At 39.9% G+C, this 22,059-nt stretch overlaps 1 pseudogene; it reads left to right on the top strand.

Annotated features, from left to right (window-relative positions):
• The first annotated feature begins 15,099 nt into the window (after positions 1 to 15,099).
• LOC143886148 (pentatricopeptide repeat-containing protein At5g48910 pseudogene) lies at positions 15,100 to 17,819 on the top strand (annotated as a pseudogene).
• The last annotated feature ends 4,240 nt before the right edge of the window (positions 17,820 to 22,059 follow it).

Genomic DNA, 22,059 nt, shown 5'->3' on the forward strand with positions numbered 1-22,059 from the left:
GAGCTTTAAATTGAATATTTCATCCCTTTGCTTCTCTTTTACCCCAATCTTTTTTATTGATGCCAAAGGGGGAGAGAATTCTTGAGTAAGGAAAATATATGTGCTTTTTATTGGAAAATCTCTTGTGCTTGTCATAATCAAAAAGGGGGAGATTGTAAGCCCAATGGTTTCCACCTTGGCATTCCCATCTTATTTTGATAATTCCAATACACAAGTGATTTATGATCACTAATGTGTTTGATTGTCTAAGTTGTAGATCACATTGGTGCTAAGACAACATTGCTTGGATTGAGGCCAAGAAGCACTCATTGGACCACTTCATGAAGGCCAAAGACATCAAAATCCAAGACAAATGAAGACTTGAAGAATCCATTGAAGATCAAGTTATATTAGATTGTATTAAGATCCAATCTTAGTTTTAGATTTGAAAGGCATAATTAAGTAAATAAACACACACCCTAAAAATATAAGTGATTGTATTTGTGGAGTTCCAACACCTTGGAACCCTCATAACAATCCCATCTTGGTGTTAAGTTGGAAGCCCAAAAACAGAAATGAAAATCTGTTCAGACATAGGCTTCTCGGAACTCCGAGAGTTTTTCTCGGAACTCCGAGAATTATTCTCAGAACTCCGAGAAATGGTCCAGTGACATTTTTTTCATCTTCTGTTTGAATTCCCGGAACTCCGAGATTTTTTCTCGGAACTTCGAGAATTCTCGGAACTCTGAGAACACTACAACGGTCGGAAAAATGGCCGTTGGGAATTTTGCTGGAATTACCACAATGCCATTGAACGGTCATATTTTGGTTTTCCTATATATATGGGCATTCCAAACATTACAATGATCAATCCTAACACTCTAAAAACCTACTTGAACATCCTTAGAGTGAAACAAACTTGTTTATGCCTCTCATCATCTAAATTAGGATTCGGATCTATAGGCTATATTTGTACATCTTCTGCAAAGTTGTAAACCCTTGAGAGGGATTTTTGTTCTTTCTTTCTTATTCAAGAAATTGTATTCGGGCGAGTGTTCGGAGAAGCGTAGCCCACTCTCCGTGGTGAGGATTGCCACCAAGGTTAAAGGTGATCAGAATTTGTAATCGGCATCGATCTTCGCCGAAGTTAAGAAGATCTCTTAGTGAAGCCATCAACGGGTCTTTGTTGGTGGAGTGGAGTAGGCCTCGCGTTTTGAGGACCGAACCACTTTAAATCTCGGGTGCACTCTCTCTTGAACTCTGGCTCTTTACTTTGCATTGCACCTCTAGATTTAACTTGTGTGCTTGAATTTCATTTTGATCTCTTAATTTCCAATTTAGGTTTGAGTTTTCAAAAGATTAAAACTTGTTAGAAACCTAATTAATTTTCACTCCTCATAGTTGCCGTACTCGGGACCACCCTTGGAATTTCAAAATGCTAGTGTTAAAACATGGTAATGGTATCTTAGCATCGGTTTTGATAACCATGAGTATTATGAATTTTTCATATAGTTACATTCTTTGGTCTTGTATTTTTATATATAAAAAGTTGGTACAGAATTATTTGGGAGTTGAATCGTAGTATCATATTATATGAATTTGAGTGAGCACCTTTCACGTTATGTCTATAATGGAATGTGGCTCCCTTAATAAAGAACCATTATTTTGAATTTCCATAATATTAATAATTTGGTAGGTCTAAAGTTATGATCATGTTATATGTAGCATCAGTAGTTACTTCTGTATTGATTTCAGTTGGAATATTGTTAAGTTCCAAAATATGATATCAAGAGCGAATCTACCTGGAATTGTATATATATATCTTTGAAATGAATGCACCTTTAATTTTACATTTGCCTCCATTGGAAATATCTTTGAATACATCCATACATTCTGTTGGTGATGATGGTATGGACTGAATGATGTATATGGAAATTACGAACAATGATGGAATGATCTTAAAAAAAAAAAATGTGTAGTTTAATGGATGTGTTCTTATTCATTATATGAGTTGTTGGTGCTGCTGTTGAAGTGCAAGGGCATATAAATTGGATATTTGTCTCACAATATAGTGATAAATCATTCCCAACTTCAGTTCCTGTTTTTATGCATTTTATGAATTGGGATAGCATTTTGGTCATTAGTGTTTGCACTGTCAGGCTTGGTTGTTCATGAACAAGCCGTTCGCTTTAATTGCCATAATTACTATAAACTAGAATTTTCTTGTTAAAATAATAGCTATAAAGATAAAAAGGAGGGATAAGAGGGGGAAATACAGTTATGTCCCCTGTTATAGCACAATTCAGCACAATATATATGCAGTCCAATGTCTGGATAGTTTAAAGATTGTATAGGTCCATTGTTATCATGCTTCAATACTTATTCAGTAGCAATAACATGTTGGTAAAATGAAGATAGTAGTAACTTGTTGATAGAATGAAAGTAGCAATAATCTGTAATGATTCTCTAAATGCTAAAAAAAATAAGATACCTACGAGCATTGATATCACTTGTGGCATGTTTTGTTAGTTACTGTTATTCGGCTTATCTCATTTGACTTCTATTTTCTCTTAAGAGCATTCTCTTAATATGTTATATTCTTAAGCTCAATCATGTTATGCTTCATATACAAGGCTACCATATCTAGTCATGTAGGGCTGGTTAATGATTCAATGATTTGATCATTCATTTATTTATTTATTTTTAGTTCCATCACTATCACCCATTATGTTGGTATCCCCACCCAATTTGGCTCCCCATCTTTGGCATAAAGCTAATATTCTTTTACAGGTCCTATGTCACTTCCCAACACATGGGCAGATGCTTTATATTAATTTGATCAATTTAGCTAAATGATTTTACACCTTGTGATACTGTTCGAATCTATTGGATAACTCTTTTAAATAGAAAATGGGCTTGGTATCTTGTGTCATTTCTATAGTACTTAAGAATCTATAGTAACTTCTTACTTCATTTAGTATGAAAGCATTTTAAATGAATTAATTGAGGGCGATGAAGGCAATAGCCCAAGCCTATCCTTAGAGGGATTTATTGGATCATGATAGTACCCTCTCCCCTCTTTAATTTGGAAGACTTGCCCAGTCTTTTAGGTACCTTCAAATAATTAAATTATCCTTTTCATTGCAAGGGCAATGAAAGAGATATCTTGAGCCCACCCTTTATGGAGACAAGCTACGTCTCAGCAGATAGTCATACCCATTTAGGGAGACAGGCTATGTCTCATACAGAGAATGTTCTATCCTTTAGAGACAAGCTTTGTCTCATTAGTGAGTCCATCCCTAGGAGACATACCATGTCTCATTAGCACCTCTCTTAGAGTCATTTGTTTGAGAGTCAGTCCTTTAGCATAGGAATCTGTCCTTAGCCAGAGAGTCAGTCTTTCAAGAGTCTGTCCTATCATCATAGGGGTTAGTATTCTGTCCAACCTCTCATCAAGTCATGTGATTTTTTATCCACTCCTGCAAGGTATAAGATGTTGTCCAACCCTTGCAGAGATGTGATTCCATCCAGCCCTCCCTGCAAAGCATAGGATGCTGTCCAACCTTTGCGGGATATCAGGAGTCTGTCTTACCCTTATAATGATAGGATTCTGTCATCTTGTGTCAAAAATTCTAAAAACATCAAAAACATCTGAAATTTCCAAAAATCCCAAAAATCTTAAGTCTATGTGAGAGTAGTTAAGAAATTCTTTTCCGAACTACGTTGGCTTGATCCCTTTCCACGGGGTACGTAGTGCAGCTTGGGATTCACATCCCAGGTCCAGCCAAACCTTTAAAAATAAAACATTTTAAACCTTCCAAAAATATAAAAATTCTTCAAAACCTTTTCAAAAAGATCTTCCCCTAGAGTTAGGAGTCTGTCTTAGATTTTTGGATGTTTTAGAGTTAGGAGTCTATCCTGATTTGTATTGATATGGTGTGTCATATCGTGTGAGTGTCCCTAGAGTTAGGAGGCCTCAAGTTGATCGATTAGACATTTAGTCGAACTGATGGCTAGACTAGGAAGCATATAGTTAGCCCGTGATTTTCTTTAGGATGCATAACCTGGTTACAAATAGGATGTAGGGCCCACCTGCATTAGCTTAAGGCTAATCAACTTGCATTAGTTAGGGCATATAGAGAGTCCTAAAAATTACAATTTACTTGAACTTAAGTAATTGTACAAAAAGCTTTAAAAACCAGTCGAGTCTAGTGGATCGAGTCTAGGATAGTGGTTCTAGATGGTTAGGCATCATAGTTAGAATAGGTCATCGAACTACGTTGACTCCGATTCTTCCCGAGACCGGGATACGTAGAGCAGCTGGGATGGACGGTCATCTTGGTCCGAGTCAAGTCCTACATTAGAGTTTTAGGATTCATTTTGTCCAGTAATGTATAGAGTTGATTTGTGTTGTATGTTTTGCTGTGTTTTCTTACTTTCATGTACAGATCATATACATTTAGCTGTAGCATGCATGTGTTTGCACACCAGAATTTAGACACCAATTAGGTATGACACTCATAATCTAGCTATTCTTAGGCAACACTACCTTCATTTCTTTTATGTGTGCTTATTATTCATCTCCGAGACATGCATGATTAGATAGACGTCTTCTTGGAGATATTCGTTCCCATTTCATATGACTTTCGCCCAAAACTCTTCAAAAATCATTAAGTAAATGGCATAAGAGGCCAGGTGTTTGCACTTGGGCAGATGAGGTGCTCTTCGGACCTTCCAAATTCATAACCAGGCACGAACCTTCTTTTATATCTCTGGTTATCCATTGCAACAGACCATAGTATGGGATCCAGGGCCCACTTCCTTGGATGACGACTCTTCTTTATTTAAGGTACGCCTCGAATCCGGGCTAGTCCCCGAATCGAGAGGTATCTCCCTTTGTATCGCCACTCATGTTGTGAGGGGCACTTCTTTCTAGAGTTCCTTGGTAGAGCTCTCCATTCACGTGGATGATCATGAGACTAGTGTGGGGCTCGTCCCCCGCCTCTCTCGGATCGGGGTCCACATAGGGCTCCGAACTCAATCGATCGGGCACTATGCGTATGATCCATACTTTAGATGTATAATATAAGTACACCGAGTGTTATACATAGTATGCTTCATTGCTCATCGGCTGCTGTAAACACAAGTACACCGAGTGCTTACGGCTGCAGCACCAGCGCATAGCTTAGAAATAGGTACAACGGTCCCATCAGGGTAATGACATCCCATCTTGCACGCACTGTATCTATCCCATGGAGCCAATAATGATAAAAATAATAAAAGAAAATAAAAACATGATGATGTATGATGTGCAGTGTGTGAATCCCTCGTTTTAAACACCTATTTTGTGCCCCTGGATTCTAAGCAAAAAAGTTCCAATTTTAACTTGATTTTAGCCCAAATTTCTTCAAAATTAATTAAAATGGCATTTTAACAGAGTTAGGCAATGTTTCAAGATTTCTCCAGCAGAGTCGCCAGCTTGTGGACCCCGATCCGAGAGAGTCGGGGGACAAGCCCCCAGAAAGTCTCTAGATCATCCACGTGTAGGAGAGCTCTACCAAGAAACTCTCAAAAAGGTGCCTCTCACAGCATGAGTGGCGATGAAGGTATTAGCCCAAGCCCATCTTTAGGGGACTTGCTCGGCCCAAATAGTGTTCCCCTCTTTTATTTTTAGACTTGCCCAATCTTTAGAACCTCTTAGAATTTGTCCTCTCATTGCAAGGGCAATGATAAGGATACTTGGAGCTCACCTGGGTGTCTAGGAGACTTACCCAGTCTCACTAGCACTCTCATTTATCTTCTCTTCTTTTCGGAGACTAGCCTAGTCTCATTAACACTCTCCTCTTAGGGTTGTGCACTGGGAGTCAGTCCTTTCGTATATGAGTCAATATTTAGCTAGAGAGTCTGTCCTTAGTTAGAGAGTCATTCTTTAGCATAGAAGTCAGTTCTTCAATCTTTCAGGAGTCTATCCTATCATCATAGGGGTTAGGGTTCTGTCCAACCTCTCATCAAGTCGTGTGATTTTATCCAATCCTGCAAGGTATAGGATGCTGTCCAACTCTTGTAGAGATGTGATTCCATCCAGCCCTCCCCGCAAAGTATAGGATTCTGTCCAACCTTGGCGGGATATCAGGAGCCTGTCCTCCCCTTATGATGATAGGATTCTGTCCTCTTAAGTCAAAAACATCAAAAACATTGAAAATACTTAAAAACATAAAAAATCACATCAAAAATATCTGAAAAATCCAAAAGTCTCAAAAGTTTTGAGTCATTAGGAGTGTAATTAGAAAATTTTGTTCCGAACTACGTTGGCTTGATCCTCTTCCACGAGGTACGTAGGCAGCTTGGGATTCTTATCTCAAGTTCAATCAAACCTTTCAAACTAAACATTTCAAACCTTCTAAAAATACAAAAATTCTTCAAAATCTTTTCAAAAAGATCATCCCCTGGAGTTAGGAATCTGTCACTAGTGTTTAGGGTGTCTTAGAGTTAGGAGTCTGTCCTAGTTATGTTGATGTTTTGCGTGTGAGTGTCCCTATAGTTAGGAGGCCTCGAGTCGTGGTTGGTTAGACACTTAGTTGAGCCGATGGCGGATTATGATGCACTTAGTTAGCCCATTATTTTCCTTACGACATGTGGCCTAGTTGCACATAGGATATAGGGCCCACCTGTATTAGCTTAAGGCTAACCAACTTGCATTACTTAGGACATATAGAGAGTCCTAAAAATTACAATTCACTTGAACTTAAGCAATTGTGCAAAACGCTTTAAAAACTAGTCGGGTCTAATTGATCAAGTCTAGGATAGCGGTCTTAGATAGTTAGGCATCATAGCTTAGAATAGGCCACCGAACTACGTCGACTCTGATTCTTCCCGAGGCTGTAATACGTAGAGCGGCTGGGATGGATGGCTATCCTGGTCCGAGTCAAGTATCACATTAGAGTCTAAGGTTTGTCATGTCAAGTCGTGTGTCGAGTCGAGTTGTGTTGTATTGTGTTGTGTGTTTTGTTGTGTTTTCTTACTTTCATGTACAAACTTTATACCTTTAGCTGTAGCATGCATGTGTTTGCCCATCAAAACTTAGACACTAATTAGGCATGACACTTATAACCTAGCTATTCTTAGGTGATATTTGTTTCATTTCTTTTGCATGTGCTTATTATTCATCTCCGAGACATGCATGATTAGATAGACGTCTTTTCGGAGATATATGTTCCCATTTCACATGACTTTCGCCTAAAACTCTTCAAAATCAATAAATAAATGGCATAAGAGACCAGGTGCTTGCCCTTGGGCGGATGAGGTGCTCTTCGGACCTTTCAAACTCGTAACCAGACACGAACCTTTTGTATCTCTGGTTATCCATTGCAACAGAGCGTAGTATGGGATCAAGGGCCTACTTCCTTGGATGACGACTCTTCTTTGTTTAAAATACGTCTCGAATCCGGGCTAGTTTCCGAATCCAGATGTATCTCACTTTACATCGTCACTCATGCTGTGAGAGGCATTCTTTTTTAGAGTTTCTTGGTAGAGCTCTCCTTCACGTGGATGATCTAGAGACTTTCTGGGGCTCGTCCCCTGCCTCTCTCGGATTGGGGTCCACAGGCACATGCGGCGTGGACAGTGGTCTGTAGGGCGTTATTTGCATGTTTATGGTACACTTTGCACTTCACACAAGGCATCGTCGATTGGAGCGCTCGGTCTATAAGGGCATAGGATCGGTCACATATGGTGATCAGTGGGTCAGCGAGGCGTGCTCCAACGGTTAGATTCTGAACGGATGCGATTTGAAGCGTCGGAATGCACGTAACGGCTAGTGAACGATCGGGTGCAATGAGGATTGCCGGATCACGTCTAGTCGCGTCCCAACGATCAAGAGCCAATCGGGTGCAATCGATGGAGGTTTTACACAAACCAACAGTCACTCAAGGATCGATTTAGACCTTAGAATTGCTAATGGGCACGATTTATTTTGTTTGATTTTGTTCTGATCTAAAAAGGTGCCTTGAAGGGGTGTTTTACAAAGGGGAAAGCCTCCAAAAACTCTATAAATAAAGTAGAAACTACCCATTTACAGGAGATTAAGAAATCCACTTGTGGGAGTTTCAAATTGAGAATTTCTAAGGCATTTCACTATCTTGAAAGTTTTTCTAAATTCCTTTTTTATCCATTTTGAAGTTTTCTCTCTAGTGTTCTATCATTCTAGAGACACATACACTAGTATCTCAAATACTTGTCAATCCAAGGGTGATTCGGGGTTTGTTTTCGTTTGGTACAAAACGTCAACAAACATTTGGTGGAAATTCACCGGGCTTCATTGTATCTTGGAGGCGAATTTGTGGTACCCCTTGAATACAAATAGTGGGGGAGAATATCGTCTTAAGGAAAGTGACTATCTGCCTTGAAGCATCTCAATTTTGATCATCCATCATCTCCACCGTCAACAATTTCACCAACACTTTTTCATGACAACAACAATTTGATCATTAGAAGAGATATACACTACAAGGAAGAAATATACACTACAAGAAAACATGATTTTACTCGCAGACATTTACCGGTGGTCCACAAAATCCACTAGTAAATGGTGCCTTTTACCGGCTATCAATATTTACCACTAGGAAAAAGTAGATTTATACCGGCGGGGCTTTACCGGCTATTAACATCCGCCGGTATATAATTTTTTTACTGGCGGTCAATAAAAACCGTCGATATATGTCCGCCGGAAAAATCCACCAAAAATTTTAATTTCAGGCGGTCTATTTATGACGACCGATAAAGACACATATACGAGCAGTTTTTTATGACGGCCATAAAAAATTTGTTTATACTAAAAAAATATCACACCAAAACCCCCACCCTTAAATTTCAATTTCAGTTGCTGGTAATCGTTTTATGACTGTGGATAAAAAGTTTGTTTATATAAAAAAAGTGCTAAGAAATTGAAAGTCAAGTTGGAATCAATACGCGGTGCGGAAGCAAGATTATGCTAAAAACAAAAAAAATTGTTTCCACCGACCAAACCAAGATCCTAATTACCAAATGAATCCATGATGATGAACTGAAATATGTAAGATTAAAAATCATACCAATTGATTGACTGATACTGCCCGCTAGGTGCCTGGCGTTTCTCAAACCCGAGTTGCTCCTAAAGTCGAAGTAGTGGCTACTCACGCTGCATGGTTGAAGGAGGACGAAGAGATGATCTTGTTACGAACCAATCCCAACCCAAAAGTGAAACCCATAAGGCACAATTGTTGCTTTCAAAGAAACTAAAACTTGGAACTAGAAGAGAGAGAGAGAGAGAGAGAGAGAGAGATTGGGAAGGAGAAGGCTTGGACGAATTTCTCTTGGGTGTTTCCAAACTGTACTCCATGGAGATGGGAAACCACATATAAAGCCCAGTCACTTCCTCTCCCATTTCCGATGTGGGATTCTACAATCCACCCCCCTTAGGGCACAACTTCCTCGTTGGGACACACCTCTTAGGGCTTAGCGTGCCCGCTGGCACATTGTATTGGAGGGAGTTACGGCTCTGATACCATTATGAGGCCCAGACCCCATACCATACAGATATTGTCCGGTTCTAGATCGCAACCCGCCCCAGTTTTGTTCTCCCGCGGCACTACCGTGCCCGACCACTCCGTGGGGCCTACCCCTTGGAGATGGAGAAAACGCGTCTGCAAATGGAGAGGGGAAACAACCATGGTTTAAAATTTCGGTTTCGGTAACGGTTTCGGACCCCACCGAAAACCGAAATTTCGGTAATTTGGTTCGAAATTTCGGACCGAAATTTGGTAAATGGCGAAAAATGAAATTTCGAAAAATTTCGGTTTCAGTCCCCACCGAAATCCGAAATTTCAAATTTCGGTCGAAATTTAAAACCATGGAAACAACATATAAAGCCCAGTCACTTTCTCTCCCATTTCTGATGTGGGATTCTACAGCGATGAACGGAGAGTTAAAAGCCCAACAATAGTAGGCAAAAAAATGCGAGAAAAGAGTTGGGAAAAAGAAAAAAAAGCAAAACCACTCGCATGTGCAGTTTAGTCTTTCTTCCCGTATAGCGCCACTTGAATGTCAACTCAAATTTCGAAGCAATATTGCGGCCATTTAAGAAATGAAGCACAATTTTTAAGGTAATTTCCCAAATAAAATTTTAAGTTGCCCAAATATTATTTATACTTTAGTTTCTAGGATCAATTCAAATGGTTTTGGTTCATTAAAATCAGCATTAATTACGAATTTATTTCCCCTTGCTTATTCATGTTTGGAAAGGAATTTTTTTCACCAAATGTACCTTCTTTTCTATTATTTGACTGCACGTGAAAAAAATAAATTAGTTCCAGTTTTATCTGGCGGGGCCTACAATTTCTGATGATATTCTATTGAATCAGCCATAATCAAATCATTTTCCTCTAATTGGGAAAAGTGAAAAACAAATGTCTGCTAGAAATACTTTTACCACTACTGTGGGTGTTCCTTAGCCGCTTACCATCCCCAGGCCAAATGTTTAGGTATATGGAGACCACCGAGACGGATCCAACCCCCCCCCCCCCCCCCCCCAAAAAAAAAAAAGGGAAGAGTCTTGCCGTGGTACATTCGGATTGTTGTAGCTTTAGGTTTTTTTGTAAAAGGCGACTGCAGGCTAAAAGTGAGCAAACGGTCCACATTCAATGGGAATAAATCCATTCATAAATTAGAAAGATAAGATCATCTAATTCTTACTTGGCCCACAATTTCTATGCAGGCGATGGTGCCTCCACACGTGCTATGAGTGTGGCAAGCCTCTCAGATGTTGAGAATCAATTTTGAGTCCATAACTGATTATTTAACTCAAAATTGCGTTTAATTTTGAGTCCAATAATCAGTTTGGGACTCAAAATTGATTCTCAAAATCCAAAACAAATGGGACCTAAGCAAAATGGATTATGAGCTTTAATCTTTTTGCTAAGAGATTGTTTCACATTAATTTTAGAGCTTCGATTGTTTAACATGTTATAACTTTCTACATGCGGTTATTTCACGTGAACAATGTTGTACCATTGTAAACTCCAACATTGCACATGGATGCTGAAAGCAATATTTAGCTAATATGAGTTATGGCAATGTGGGTCATCATTAGTTTAACACGAACAACTGTCATTGAAGAGACGCATTTGGTTGTCTCTATTGCTTTTGGAGAAGAGTCCAAGATGATTTTCTTCACAGGTTAAATCTCAAGGATACACAGTTTTAGAAAGATTGAAAACTAGAAAAAATGGCAGAAATTCATATTCCAATCACGTTAGTCAATCACGTGTTTGCTTGCTTGCTTGCCTAGCAGTGATGAGGAGTTTGAGGTTTTCCTAATATGCCCCCTCAAAGGAAACTCTTAGTAAAGGAGTTTGTTGGTGTCCGCGCAAAAATCCTACACACTGCTGATATAAAAGAGCAAGTATTCGTAGATCCGAGGTTTTCGATTGTCTTTCCAATTAACAAGATGTAACTGGAATCCGAGTAATGTGAGAACGATAATCAAACGGCCGCTGGTTTAATTTTTTTTTTTTTTTTTAACCCGGAAAGATAACGACCCCGGGGCGGCAAATTTATATATAAAAAAGTTGGGACCATACAAGAGAAGGGGAAACCTCCTAGCCATCAATACAGGAAGCCGTAGCCCTAGAAAGAGAGTAAGGAGGAGGGGAAGCCTCTAACTCGACAAAATAGCAAGCAAAAGCCATAGGAAAAAGACAACATTCAATGCTTATAAGGGAAAGTGCCCTTAGTTGATCTTGCTTCTGATGTTGGGAAGGCCAAGTGCATCACATCTTACTGCCCCTCTTGCCAAGCGAGGCATGGAAGCCTAGGAGGGATAGAACAAATTAGATCTTGATGAGCAGCCGAAGTTTGCAAGGGCATCTGCAACTGAGTTTCCCTCTCTGAATTGGTGATTGCAAGTAGGAGACAAAATGCAAAGGAATGGTTGAATCTCTTTCCAATGATATTGGATTGCCCAAGGGATTTGCCCTTTCCTGACTATGAGATCGATTAGAACTTTGCTATCTGATTCAACGATCATCTTGCTCATACTAAAGGCCTTGCAACAGCGAAGCCTGTCCAAGAGCGCACGAGTTTCTGCAACCATGTTAGTGCCTTTCTCGTAGGAAAGAGAAAAAGCTAAGATAACCGTTGAAGCTCCATTTCGAATAACTCCTCCTCGACCTGCTTCTCCAGGGTTCCCCTTCGAAGCTCCATCTATGTTGAGCTTAAGAGTTCCTTTATGGGGTCTCTTCCATAGAATCCAGCAATCCTTTTGAATCCTTGGACGGCAAGGAGAAATGCCAAGCTGGGACAGAGAAAGAACCTCTAACAAGTTTGGTTCCTTGAGAGGAGAATGGCTACAATCCAGGTTTCCGATACCCTCTGAAATGGTGCTGATGATTCTATTGGTGGAATTAGATTTTTCTTCCATTCGTCTGCTACACCGCTCTTTCCAAATTTCCCAAGCTATGATGGGCGCTGTGAAGCTGAATAGATGTGCTGCTTGAGTTTTTCTTTTAGTTTCTGCTTTCCACCAACTTATAATTCTAGTCTTGATAGACTGAAATTGGATCAGATTGAAGTTCCAAAGGTTGGCAAACTCTTACCAAATAGATCGAGCTAACTCTCCTTCTATGAATAGGTGGCTCATGGTTTCCTCTTTATGGATCGAGCAATAAACACATTTGGATGGCGCCTGAATGTGCTTGCTTTTTATTCTTTCATCTGTAGCAATGGCTTCCTAGAAAACTTTCCAGAGGAAACAACTGATTTTTGGAGGAATAGATCCCCAGGTTGGTGCGGCCCAGTTCACATTACTATTTCTAGTCCTGTTGACGATCCATGCTGAATTGGTGCTAAAGGTGCCTGATGGGGAGAGATACCAAATCAGAATATCTGGAGATTCATTCAATTGGAGCCCGGTGTTGAACAACGCCTCAATCCAGACTGTCGAGAGGTGTGGTTCAATGATCTCCATGTTCCAGCCCCCTGATGGAAGAAGCATGTCTTTGATGGTAGCAGTGATGTTTATGTCTTCTCTATTTTTAGCCAAGAAGAATAATGGGATGCTACCCATCCAGAGATCAACCCAAAAAGAGATGGATCCATTTCCAACAATCCATCTCGAATTTTGAATCCAAGTAGCTCGAACAGATAAGATTTCTTCCCACATTTTTGAACAACCACTGGTTTAATTGATTGCCTATTGACCAAAGACTTTACAATTCGTTTAGTGTAAAAAAAATATGAATTCAGCAAAGAAGATGACCAGAGAATAACTTCTTGGCAAGGTCCATTGATGTTGAAAGACGGCGATGGAAATCGATGCGAGCGGCGAAAGCAAGATCGCGCTAAAAACAAAACTTTTTTCGTTCTACCAACCTAACAAGATCATAGTTACTAGATGCATAATCGTGATGAATTGAAATTCAGGAGACCAGATAAGTTACAGATTGAATGTCTGATACTGAATATCTCTGCTTGATCTACTCATCGCTAAGTGTTCGGCGTTTCTTAAACCCGAGCCGCTCCGGAAGTTTAAGTAGTGGCTTCGCACATGGCACGGTAGAAGGAGGAAGAGGAGATAATCTTGGGATCCAATTCCAAATTGAAATCCATATGGCTTCCTTGTTCCTTCAAGGACTAGAAGCAAGAGAACTAGAAGAGAGAGGTAGAAAACAAATTGTGTGGGATAAGAGGGTTGGACGAATTTTCCACTAGGGTTTTCCAAAGTTTGCAACCATGCTAAAAAAAAGGCATCCACCCTCTTCCCCAATATATAGAGATCCCTCTAGAATTTGTTTCCCTCTAGGATCCTTTTGAATTTGAAAATTTGGCCCCAACCAAAGCTCAAATGCCCTCAAACCCTCAAAATCAGCTTCAATGGGTCGAAAAACCCCCAAAACTGTCCCAACCATTGTTCAAAATTTGAAAAATGCCCCTGAACTTGCCATGAGGTTTACCAAAAATTGCATTGAGAGAGCCATCATGATTTTTAGGGACTCAATAAAAAACAAATTTTTGCATTAAATGTCCATTTGGGTTGGGATGGGTTAGGCTTGAGGGAATGCATCTAGTTGGGCTAGGGTTGGCCTCAACCTGATCAAACCCAACTGGAGTTGTACCCCTATGCAAGGTTTTAATTTCGGTTTCAGAGGTAATTTCGGTCCTACCCGAAACTGAAATTTTAGCCAAAATTCGAAAAGTTTAGACGAAATTCAGTAACAGGCGGTCGAAATGTCATTTTTCGATAAGTTTGACTGAAATTATGTAAAGGAATAGAAAATTAATATTTTATCTTAAATTTTGCCGAAATTTCCCAAATTTCGACAATTTCGGTTTCAGAACGTTTGGGTTTCGGTCCTCTGGCCGAAATTTAAAACCTTGCCCCTATGAATGATACTAACTATGCTTGATCAGGACCTTTCCTTTACCTATGGGGGTAAGGAAATCATGATCGGGAGAGCGGACATATAGTATGCCTGGTCCGAATCAGGCACCGTCGGATCACTAAGGCCGACTTTCATCCCTGCTCGACGCGTGGGTCTTGCAGTCAAGCTCCCTTCTGCCTTTGCACTCGAGGGCCAATCTCTGTCACGGGGGGCGTTCGTAGTGACTGAGGGGGTCGAAGACCAAGAAGTGAGTTATTTATACCAAGCATTCTTCTTATGGCTAGATCCAATCTCCTGGTCCCTGCAGAAAGGAAAAAGAATTTCATGTTCTTCCTTTAGGGAAGGGAGGATTAGGGCATTGATGATGGATGATTACAATAAGGAAAATAATTTGAAAACGGGATTACCTTTGGAAAATAATAATGGGAGTGCCATCACCGTTGATTTGACCCTATTCAAGGTGTATTTATTGCTTTTATAGGGATTTGAGCTCCCTTACTTTGTCTTTTAGTGGACGTGGCTCTAATGGTTGATGCCCCTTTTCTCCCCAAATCAGGATCCTGTTTTCCTAGCGGTGCTCTTAGAACAATGTCGCAAATGTCCAATGACCGAACAATTAACTGGTCCCAATCCAATTCAATGTTAGATCCACGGTCCAATTACAATATGATTGGGTCCCACAAGGACAATGGATATAATGATGTTAGAGAGAGAGAGCATCAACAAACCAACGGCTCTTTCTAATTTAAACGATTTTTCCTATTTTACCGGGAGAAGGTTCTAATTCGAATCACATGCTCTCTAATTCTGGACAAACCCAAGAAAAAAAAAATCTCGGAAAATGATTTCAGTTTCATTATTCGAGCACATGAGATAATATTGGACATGGTTCTTCCTTTTTCAAGGATCCTCATTTTCTAATCCAATATGTCTTTCTCTCAGTCTCTACCTTCTCTCTCTCTCCTCAATGGATGCTCTACAACCAAAGAAATTCGACAAATTCATGCCCATTCCATCAAAACAGGCTTCTTCTTTAATGATCCTTATGTCCCCACCAAAATCATTCAATCTTGCTGTTCATCCCATCTTTCTTCAATTCCCAAATCCAAAGATTTGGATTACACTCATTCAATCTTCGATCAGTTTCATCAAACCACAAATTCCTCTTCATTTTTCTACAACACCCTCATCAGAGCCCACACCCAAATAAATCAGCCCATAAAAGCCTTCTTGCTCTTCTACCAAATGCTTTGCAATTCTACATCTTTTCTTCCCAACAATTTTACATTCCCTTTTGTCATCAAATCGTGCGCACAATTGTGTGCCATTGAAGAAGGTGAACAGATACATTGCTTGGTTTTGAAAACCCATTTTGTATCTGATCTCTTTGTGCAAAATTCTCTGCTTCATATGTATTCTCGGTGCGAGAAAATCGAGAGTGCTTATCAGGTGTTTGTTAAAATGTCTAATAAAAATGTTGTCTCTTGGAATTCCATAATTGATGGATCTGCAAAGTCTGGAAATGTTGATTTTGCTCGTAAATTATTTGATGAAATGCCTGAGAGAAATATTGTTTCTTGGAATTCTATGATTGCTGGGTACTTTTGGAATTCCCTACCCGCTGAGGCTCTTAATCTCTTCAATGAGTTGTTGGTTTCGGGGTTGAGACCAGACGAATCCACCATACTGAGCATTGTTTCTGCAATTTCAGACATGGGTCTTCTTGGTTTGGGCAAAAGAATTCATGGGTATTTAAACCGTCACAATTTTTCCCTAAATGATGTACTTGGTGTTGCCCTGATTGATATGTATCCCAAGTGCGGGAGCATCAACACCGCCTTCCAAGTTTTCAAAAACATACCAAATAAAAATGTGGGTCATTGGACCTCAATGATTGTTGGGTTTGCGAGCCATGGCTCTGCAGAAGCTTCTCTGCAACTGTTTTCGCAAATGCAATGCTCGAGCGTAAAGCCCAATCATGTAACCTTTATAGGTGTTTTAAGTGCCTGTAGCCATGGTGGTCTGGTTCAAGAAGGCATAAAGTATTTCAACCTCATGAGAGGAGATTATGGCATAAAGCCAGAGATCCAGCATTATGGATGCTTGGTAGACCTTCTTGGGCGCTCGGGTCTTCTTGAAGAGGCAAAGGCGTTAATTGAAAATCTACCCATGGAACCTGGGGTTGTGATTTGGAGCACGTTATTGGCCGCATGTAGGATCCATAGAAATATTGATATGGCAGAGATTGTAGCACAGAAACTGATCGAATTAGCACCGAATGATGGGGGTTATTACGTTCTTTTGTCTAATATTTATTCTAGCTTTGCTAGATGGGAGGATTTTAGCAGAATAAGAAGGATGATGGTGGAGAGAGGAGTGGAGAAAACTCCTGGGCTCAGTTGGATTGAGGTTGATGGTGAAGTTCATGAGTTTGTTGTGGGAGATAAGTTTCATCCACAAAGTAGGGAGATCTATAGAATGTTGGATGAGATGGAGGGTAAGTTGAGGTGGGCAGAGTATGAATCAACTATAGAAAGTGATCTACTCGTAAACACTAACAGCAGTGAGTAGTAGTTGGGTGGAGGGGCACTATCCTTCTCTATGTGATTTCTTTGGCTTTTGTTCACTAGCTGATATTTTTCTGAGGAACTCAGGGTATAACTTGTCTCCTCCTTGAAGGTTTGGCATTGTGTTGATCCGGATTGTCCAATTTATGTCTCACTGCTTGGATGACCATAATCTAGGAATTGCACCAATTCTAAGATCCCGCTGGCCATCGAGGGATACTCATGAGGTTGGGCCTATGATTAGTTCGGTGTGTTTGGACCAATGTTTCAAAACTCGGCCAAATTAAATCCTAGTCGACTTGGCACGAGGGGTCAAGTACTCGGTTGGCATGGATGAGTAGTCGGATGATGCGTTCATAACTCGGGAGTGTCAAAGGAGTTTTGATTGACTTTGTAGGGGAAAATGTGGACTTAGACACAAACGTGGCCCAGGTAAAAGGGGGTCAACTCGGGGGAGTCCACGATGATTCGGGCGAGTTTTGAAGCTATGGTTTGGACAGAAATGGTGTATAAACAAACAAAATTCCAACTAACAGGCATTTCAATTTCCTTTATTGTTCTGCGAAGGCAGGCTTTGATTTCTTGCTTTCTTAGGCTAGAAATAAAGAGAGAGCACATCTAGACCATGATATCCCACATATGTAGTAGGGTGCTGGAGTGGACCTTCATTGAGATTAACAACACAGTTTATGTTCTCATGTTAATTGCTTGATCCAAGAAGCATCTCTGCCCTGGACTATTGGCTTTAGCAGAAACTTCGACCCTTGTATCTTCCTGAAAGTCAAATATAGTTCTCTTCGTAATGAAAATTCAAGCACGGATAGTATTGCAAGATGGCTTCTTGCTTGCGGCCATGGCCTACCAAAAAAGTTGGAATAAAAAAGAAAAACACCTACACATATGTGTAGGAACTTATCTACACATATGTGTAGGAACCGTTCTCTCTTGACACCATGGGACACTCCCACATCCAAAAAGTCTTCCTTTTCCCTTTTGGGCCCTTTTGAAGAGGAATAATTTGTTGGCTGGCTCCAGCTGTATTGATCCATAGAATAGAATGTTCAGAAAGGCACATTCAGTTGGAAAATCTCCTTTCATTAGAGGACTAAGATTGTCTGATGGTCTATCCACAGTGGGGCCTGCAGGTGCATTTATCCTCACAATGATCCAAACCATTTACAAGCCAGAATCCACTTGGGCGTTTGATGAGCCATGCCGGAAAATCTGCCATTCTTAACTATCTTATCCCTCCTATTGTGGTCTGGAGTGCCAATTTGAAAAGATAAATGATTTTACGCCACCTCCATCTGGGGAATCTCCATTCATCAGAGGACTAGGATTGTCTGATGGTGTATCTGTCAACCTAGGATCAAGGCATTCTATATGCCATGATCACAAATGAAATAGATCTAATTAGTCTACAGATCTTTTGAAATCAATCCAATCTAACCATGCAATTTACATAGAATGGAAAAGAAAGATAAAGAAAACTTTCCTCAATCGACCATGGAAGAGAGATCGATTGGGCTGGATCTTCCACTGCTGCTCTTGTTGACCTGATCTCTGATGGGGAAGATCTCCTAGGGTCAGTTAGAGAGCAGACCAAACTCTATTAATAGAAAAAGTTTTCCTAGAGTTCCACCTATTTCTACTTACACTAATCATCCATGGCTTAATAAGTACATGTACTGAATGCCCTTAGACCCTGTTACTGATCATTTTGGGCAGTGGGTAACTCCAGTAATTCCACACTTAATCTCTTTCATCTATCTAGACCGTTCATCTTAGATCAATGATTGCATACATAAGATGAATGGTTCTGTGGTCCCTTTCCCTTCTCCCTGGTTTAGAATACAATGGTAATTCACAAAGACTTGCTGTTGTTTTGAAGGGTATTTGTCAGCTAGTAACCGTTCAATCGTCCCATCACCTCGACACACACCTGCAAGCGAAGAGAGAGAGAGAGAGAGAGAGAGAGAGAGAGAGAGAGAGAGATTTAGTGGTCATGAGAAGAAACCAAAAAAAAAAAAAAAAACTCCAACGTGTGATGGGGAGTGTTTTCTGTGCGAGTAGCAAGATCAGATCTGGTTATCAAATTTCGGTAACAGAAACCGAACCGAAATTTTTAAAAACCGAACCGATAAAAAATTCAGTTATTTCAGTTATTTCGGTAAACCGAATAGTGTGAGAAAAAGAGGGAAAAAAACAAAATCTCGATTTTGATCGGAGGGCTAGGATCATCCAATCGAAATGATTTTTTGAGCACACCCTAATTAAGTTGTGATCAATCAAATGGACGGTTTTGATCATCCTACGGAGTGCCCATATATCACTTCTTCTTTTTTTTTAAATAATGGTTTTTACCAAAATTTCAGTTATTTCGGTTAACCGAATTTTTTTTTGAGATAACCGAAACCGAAACCGAATAACCGAATTTCCAAAAAAAAAACTGAAACCGAACCGAAAAGGAAAAAAACCGAACCGAACCGACCGAACCAATTCGGTTCGGTTCGGTTATTCGGTTATAACCGAATAATGAACACCCCTACATTTGAGAGTTCTTCGTTTGCCTGTTTTAGGCTCTGTTCACTTGCGTTCCCGGGAAAGCAAATCCCTGGAAAACAGCCTCTTTTTTCCTTGACAAGACAGAATTCTGGTGTTCACTTGCTTTCGCGGGAAAATAGAATTACACATGTGGAATTTCTACAATAAGTCAAAAACTAACATGGAAAAGCCCATTTCCCCCCTTTAGGGATTTCATTTCCGACCAAAAACACTCGGATTTCGTTTCCCGGGAAAACTAGTGCAAAAAGAAGGCAATCAGTTTCCCTGGAAACCTTTTCCTGCTCAAGTGAACAGTCCAGGGAAACCTTTTCCTGCACAGATTCCCTGGATTTCTTTTCCTAATGCCACGTCAGATTCTCGGGAAACATTTTCTTTTCCTTTCCCGGGAAAACAAGTGAACAGAGCCTTAGGGTTATTTGTTCAGCATAATTTCCGGGCCATCGGAAAATCGAAGTGGGGCCCACCTATTGGGATATATTTGGACAAAATCCGTCATAATTTTGCTTGGATTTGGCATGTCATTCCACGTTTGGTTGCCAAAATTGCATTGGACTCTTTGATTCCCTTAGATGTCTCCCATCATCCCATGTAATAATTGCTTGTCTCTTTCTTGTCCCCTTCTTCCAAAAGCAAATAATTATGGATGAATTTTCTAAGGAATGATGCTCTCTCTCTCTCCCCATATTGGTAATGAAACCTCTACTTATTCTCCTACTCTCTGAATATATGCCGTACAACCAAACAATACTCACGATCGTCCGAAGTAAATCTAGGAAAATCAAAATACTTGTCACTCTCCGAGCCACCCCCAAGGCAACCAAACATAGCATTAGTTAACAGCGTGTTTCCGGATTTAAACAAAAACGGTTTGAGACAAATCCATCATTATCAATCTCACCTAGCCAAATGTTATTATTCCTTCGGGTGAGATTACTCCATATTTTGTAGAGAATAAAATATTAACAGAATGTCAACCTGGAAAAACTCATTAATTTAGGCCCTGTTGGGATTGCAGAAAAAAATAGTCTAGGGAAATTTTGTTTTTAGGAAAAAAATTCTTTCCAAAATTTCAAGGGTAAACTATTCTTCAGAAAAAAAAATATTCTTTCCACAATTTAGAGGGAAATGATATGATCGTGCAAGGGCGGAAGGATATATATAGCGTGGGGGTGGTCACGGCCCCCCAATGACTTGCAAAATCCCTTTTATAGTACTTATATGTGCAGAAATTACTACAGAAATTAGAAAACGGCCCCCCTAATGACCAATGCAGGAAAAGTGTAAATTAGTCTGGCCCCCCAAGTGTAAATTCTTTGCTCTGCCCCTGTGATTGTGGTTAATTTAGAGGGATATCATCATAAATGGAATTAGGCCCCTCCAAGTAAAAATTGAACCAGGATTGGTTCAATAGGTATGTTATCTCTCCCTCTCTCTGTAATGCAATTAGAGAAATATTTCTCTCATCGTATGTTTCCTTTTGTGTTTACATTTCAGCGATTTGGGCCACGGGAAAGCTACTAAGTAGTTATCCAAGAGCTATCAACAGGCAGCTCGAGAGCTGTTAAATACAGTTGTGCGTCATTTTCAAAAGAAGGGTGTGTGCCGCCTACCCTTCCCTTAAAAAATTCAAGATTAGTTAAGTAAATAACAAGCATGTGAAGGAAATGAAGCCATGTACGATTCGGCTTCACAAGTTCTAAATGGCATTGCAAAAAGTGGCCCATGTTGCCATCCTTTTCTTAACTTCCAAACCACACAAAAGAAAAAAAAATACTACATAGAAGTGTAGAACGACTATCTCTTGCCATTTTTTATTCTTGAAAATCCCACATCTACCCATCCACTTACTATTATCAATTTGGTAGCCAATTTTGCACAAAGCCATTTCACAGATGGTTTTTTGCATGATAGAACAGCCACCTTAGATGAATTAAATGAATAAGACAAATCTGCCAAAAAGTCAACCTGTCTGACTCTTCTCACATGCAAAAGCCAGCTGCGAAATAGCTTTGTGCAAAATTGCCTAGAAATGGGTTTATGCATCATTCTCAGCTTTAACTTTGTAACATAAGTAGAACCTGTGGCACTCTGGTGGATTGTGGCCCAGGGTCAAAGTAAGATCCAAAAAGCAGTCCGAAAATGTTCCGGCCTATTAGGGAGAACTAGGCCGGTTGTGACCAAGAGATGGGCGCATACTACATAAATCTACAGTTCTTTCGTTTGTAAAATCTATAAATGGAGATTTTATATGTCGTAAGTGAAGTCCATTATTTTTCAAAAAGTAGTGTGGGGCTAATTTTGTAGGATGATCCAAACTATTCATTTGTTGGGTCACAACATAAATAGATTGTACCCTTTAAATCATATGTATCCTGAGCATGGGTTTAAATTTCGACCGAAATCCGTACCGACACGGCAACACTGAAACCACCCAAAACCGAAATGGTCATTTATTTAGGCTGAAATTTCCGAAATTTGAACCAAAAAACCTGCTTTTTTTTTAATTAATTTAATATTTCACCGAAATTTCGACC

The sequence above is a fragment of the Tasmannia lanceolata genome, unplaced genomic scaffold, assembly GCF_043159265.1.
Source record: "Tasmannia lanceolata isolate RefF3 unplaced genomic scaffold, GAP_Taslan_0.1 ptg000002l, whole genome shotgun sequence".
Taxonomy (NCBI): Eukaryota; Viridiplantae; Streptophyta; class Magnoliopsida; order Canellales; family Winteraceae; genus Tasmannia; species Tasmannia lanceolata.